General features: G+C 38.3%; 1 protein-coding gene across 1 annotated transcript in view; it reads right to left on the bottom strand.

Annotated features, from left to right (window-relative positions):
- LOC108966131 (octopamine receptor beta-2R) overlaps positions 1–4,858 on the bottom strand; it is a 35,435-nt gene extending 30,577 nt beyond the window's left edge. The window contains exon 1 of the mRNA XM_018928895.1: positions 4,770–4,858. The gene's annotated coding sequence lies outside the window, so the exon portion shown is untranslated. The remainder of the gene's footprint in view (positions 1–4,769) is intronic.
- Positions 4,859–5,254: the final 396 nt, after the last annotated feature.

Below are 5,254 nucleotides of genomic sequence, written 5' to 3'. Positions count from 1 at the left end.
TGAATAAAGAATCAATATGTTCTGGGGTCTTCTTATTTGGTGGATGCCATAACTTAACTGACTTAAGAAAACTATTAGCACAAAGCTTTATTTGTACTACGTACATTAGCTCTCGATTTATATACTGTAAACTGAAAGAKTTTTATGGAGTTCAAAATTGTTATACGATATATATAAATATGGGACGTAAGCGTAATTGTTGATCGAACACACGATTTTCGCAATATACCATAATAATGTCTAAGAAATATTGGGCACCAAATTTAGTTGATGTTAGTAAAGTGATTCCTGAGATAATTGTCCAATATTGACTCCGGTTGTTATTAGGAACTTCCGTATTCATATGGATATGAAATTCATGCCTTCTGACGAATTCACTTCATTTAGTGAGTTATCGCACTTTAAGAAAGCATAACCGCTCTACCCATTTCAAAAGTGTCGGAGGAGATGGCCAAAAGATGAGTCTGGGGCAAATTTGGTTGATATAGCTTTAGTGGTTTATGACATTTGAGCATTATACTTATCAGTGCGAGGGGCTACGTCCACTTTTCCAAAACGTTCAAATCACAATCGTTCTTGTCTACTGCGATTAGCTTTACCAAGTTACAGAATCGTAATTTCCCACTTAGTTTAAAAGGTTTAAGATTAATGGATGTATATATAACTCTGTAGCTAATTCGATAAGTTTTACATGATACAAAAAAAAAAGAGCTTCGTGGTTGACCTTAATAAAACACAAATATACACCAAAGTATTCCTCCAAATTGAATATTAAAGCGCCCAATATTTTGATTGTGGTTCGAACAATCCAAAAAAATTGTGTAATTGAATCCAAGCTGACATTATAGCGTCATTTAAGATAAACGAATTGTTCCAATTTTATTCAAATTAAATATAAATATTGACTTCAACGCTTTACTTTGCTTTGGCAGATGAAGGTCGCAACTCAAATGAATGCCGCTATGCCGCTTACCAAAAAGTTTGCGTTGACGGCTGCCAATGAAGAGCGTAAAAATCAATAGAGTCTGAAAACAACAAACAAYATATTTGCGCACATACATATGTAACCGTATACGTGCATACATAGACTTTATAAAGTTGCATAGAATTGAGTGTTGAGTGTTGAGTGTTGGGTCATTACTACATCCAATAGTGGCTCATGACTGTTAACCCTAGGGAAATATAGCTGAAATATTACCTTTATGAGGAATACGAGTATAATACTGCTAGGGTAGGTATGGATAGAAACCACCCATTTCTATTAACGAGTTATTTAATGCTTAAGTATTTATACGGAGTATATATGTATATGTTTTTATACCCTGAACATGGAATATGAAGTTTGCCATAATGTCTAAAGCACTCAGAATGAAACGTTGTTGCAGTCACTGTAAACATTTTTGGGTATGTGGCAGCATTCAGTGCAAACAGTTGCTTGCAACTCGAGACCACTGCAAAGGCTGCAGCAAACGCCACCGACATTGCTCACAAAATGCCAGATTTGGCATTTAATTTTCCCAATTTGCATGCAAGTGTGAATAACCACCTCATACATACATATGTAAAGCGGAGATATTCATGGGGATGCAAAGTGCCTGTGTAGCAAGCTGCAGAACATAGGTGATGCCGGGAAAGCGGCTAACGGCGCTATTGWTTCCACCAACAATGGCTGGAGGGCGCATCCAATGCGGCATTTGAAACATTGTTATTTCAGCATCCTTTTGGCGCATCAGTTTCCATATCGATTTGGTGTCTGAAAACAAACCGCTCAACGCATTCGTGAATATGCTCGACATCTGTGCTAAATGTGCACACCATAGAGATCGTTGTCGACGTCAAAACCGCACACAAACGTCTCTTTGTGCGCATACAAATTAGAATAATTTTAAAATTGAATTGTGATGAGATTGCGAGAGTAATTCAATTTTACAACATTGAATGCCAAATTGGATAAACGCGCTCGCCAAACAGTGATTTATGTCATTCAACTTGCAGATAGCWATACAATGGCTGGACTGATTCGGCCAGCCAGTTAAAGAGCGCTCGTTGTAACTTATTTAAGGCCGATTTATTTATTCACACTTCAACCACTTGCTCTTCTAGAGGATAGAAAAAATTGCTCTTGCATCCTTAAGTCACATACTTTTTCCTGGCTAAAGGCTAGCTTCAAGCAGAAACAAGCAAGGCAAAAAAACGTAGTTGGCAATAGCTRGAAGCCTCATTTTGACAGATGAAAATATAAACAAACCAAAATCGTAGAAGGGCTTTGAGATAAAATTAAGAGGAATAAGAACACTTGTTTTCAGTTTTTTGAATTTTAGACCTCAAATTAACAAAATAAATATTCTGTTTGGAAATATTGTAACTGATTGTTGATGCCCGAAAATATGAAATAAGCAAAGTGCGTTTTATTTGTCACCGATTTAGCTAATAGCTTTTGGCGGTCAAGTAAAACACGACTAATGCAAGTATACCAAACTGTAGGAAATTGGCGGCGTGGCTAAATTAAGTATACGTAGGCTGTGAGTAGTATTGGAAACAGTGCAGACGATTACCATAATGTACTTTACGTTAAGTTAGCTCACACACAGTTTCGATGTCAACCAGCAGTTCGAAAATCTATGCATACGTATTTCGCCAGCTTTGACCTTTAAAAGTTGCAAGAGTATAAAATGTTCGSTTACACCCTAACTTAGCCCTTCCTTACTTATTTTCTGTAGTTGTTTAGGTTTCACATCTGATGCTGTCCTTATCACCTTTCGTACCCCAACAGTAGATGAGCTGGCTGTGACACCAGCATTTGCCCAAAACTTGCCCGTCGATTCATGAGAATGCTATCCTCAATGTGTTTTCTATTCTCAACATCAAAAATCTCTCTATTGTTACCGTATTTACTAGTTCGACCATACTACGACTTATWGATTTTTAAGTTATTGAAAGCTGTAATTCTTTATAAGCTTCGATTAATGCTTTCTATTCAATCGGTAGTGATTTTTCTCTATCCACACTATCCACACATACAGCATTTGAGCAGAAGAAAAAATTTGGTTTCAATACGCATCCAAACTCCGAGGATAAGTGAAAGGTAAATTACATGTGCTGACCTGATGACGCAGAAATAAGGCACTTTTTTTGCGTAAAAAACTAACTATAATAGCAACAACTATACAACGTGACATTCTTATCGCCTACTCTCTTTACCAGTGACTATTCATACAAAGTATCCGAATATAATCAAATAGCTGAAGGTTCATTGCAATTATATGTAAAACCAAGTATCCTCTGAGTAGCCAAAGAACATCAGTTTGAAGGCGAGCTAAAGTGAGATGGCGAACCATCCGTCACGTAAAAAAAACCCCAATGAAAAATTACCAACAGCCTTGGAAAAGCAAATGGGTCTGGTGGTGAACAAGGGCATTACGAAATCGCGACTAGGCTCCCACTTCACTGTTGACAGTCATAACGTCGAAGTCTTCTGTCTGTAGCATATTAAAGGTTACGTGAATAGACTCTAAACCGATTTGCCGAACCGTTTTGAACTAAAATTTTTTACGCAACTGTCAAAGCCGACCGCTATCATGATAACCGACTATTTGGAACCTGAMATTGAAACTCGTGAAGTCGGCGACATTTGGTTTCAACAAGRCGACAAGCTACTTCTCACACATCACATCAATCAATGGATTTATTGCCAGAAATCTAAGGTCATGTGATATCTCACCGTTAGACTTTTTTCTGTGGGGGTATGTAAAGTCTAAATTTTATTCGGATAAACCCACTTCGATTAAGGCGTTGGAGTAAAACATCACGAGTGTCATTCGCCAGTTACCAGTTGAAATGCTCGAATGAGTCATCGAAACTAGGACGCAACGGATGAACCATCTGAGACGTAGGCGCGGCGAACATTTGAAAGAGATAATCTTCAAAAAATAAATGCTAAAGAGCGTTCTTTCGACTTTTTCTGTGTTATTTCTTTAAAAAAGTAGATAATATCGAAATGGATCACCCTTTATATAGTAAAAGTGAGTGGTGTGCAATAAGTTATGAAATAAGCTGACTTTTATAAATCAGAAACCCTTTGAGGTCTTAAAAATAATGCTCTGTAGAATGTGCTCTGTTCAATTATTTAGCAAGCCCTAATTTCGGTCCTTTACTGATGTTTAATTTTATGGGACACTTGTTCCGAACCAATTTATGTAATAATTTCTTTTTAGTTTTTTAACTGAAAAAACTCCCAGAGAATAAGCCCAAAAGACATAAACCGGACAATCTCATATTTTTTAATGTTGCTCATAAATAATTCTTAACAATTTAGAGCCTTTCAAAGAAATGAATTTGTTGAGTCCGTTAATTACGATACTACAGATTCTCTCCTTAGTAGCACTTACATTTTTAACAGTACTTTTGACAGCAAATGTGCTCGCATTTAATTATCATCACAAGCACCGTCTTTACACAGCTCCGGGCAACACCAACCAAGGCTAGAGTATATAATATTAATGTAGCGGCCAACACAACGGCGACTTGCAACAGACAAAAAGTGGCAAGGACGCCGGCACCTGCTGCTCATTGTCTTATGAAATGTTGAACACAGTTGAGGAGGTGCTCAWTTGAACAGGAGAAACAATAATCAAAGCCAACAGCTCTCAACATCGCAGGCCACAAGACAAGACTGCTGAGTAAGACCCCACTTGCCGAGAGTCGTTCGATGGCAATATTTAAGTGCACTGAACAAATACAAATAGAAGATGCTAACACAATACACTTACTGGACTGCTGGCGAAAGTATGCTTGGGCGCTTCCCCACGCGCTGAGGACTGCAAGTGGAAAAGTGTTGACCGAGGTTCAATGGTTGTAATTGTTGTTGACGATTATGCACTTAAGAGAACACATAAAAATTACATAAAAGTGGCATCAGCGCMACTAATGGCCCACGGCTGGCCGGCTGCCCGGGTGGCCGACGGCCAACGCGAGACGAGCGCTGATATGCACCTACCAACTCTTAGGCGCGTAAGTTTGAGACCCGGTAATTGCTYCCGTCTGGCTAACGGATTATTTGTATTTTCACTTAAGGTTTCAAAGAATGCAAATTGTGATTTTTACTTTTCACTTCCACCTCGCAGCTTTTCAGCCGCTCAGCCCATGCGTATTTTCAACGCATGGACTCGAGCTTCCGTTTCCGGCTGTCGTTTCGTATCCAAAGCTAATTAACGAATCATTCACAGCTCACTTTAACACCTTTTCTGCACATATA

The sequence above is a fragment of the Bactrocera latifrons genome, unplaced genomic scaffold, assembly GCF_001853355.1.
Source record: "Bactrocera latifrons isolate USDA-ARS-PBARC rearing strain unplaced genomic scaffold, ASM185335v1 scaffold_156, whole genome shotgun sequence".
Lineage (NCBI taxonomy): Eukaryota > Metazoa > Arthropoda > Insecta > Diptera > Tephritidae > Bactrocera > Bactrocera latifrons.
This window is presented reverse-complemented; position numbering and strand designations above follow the sequence as displayed.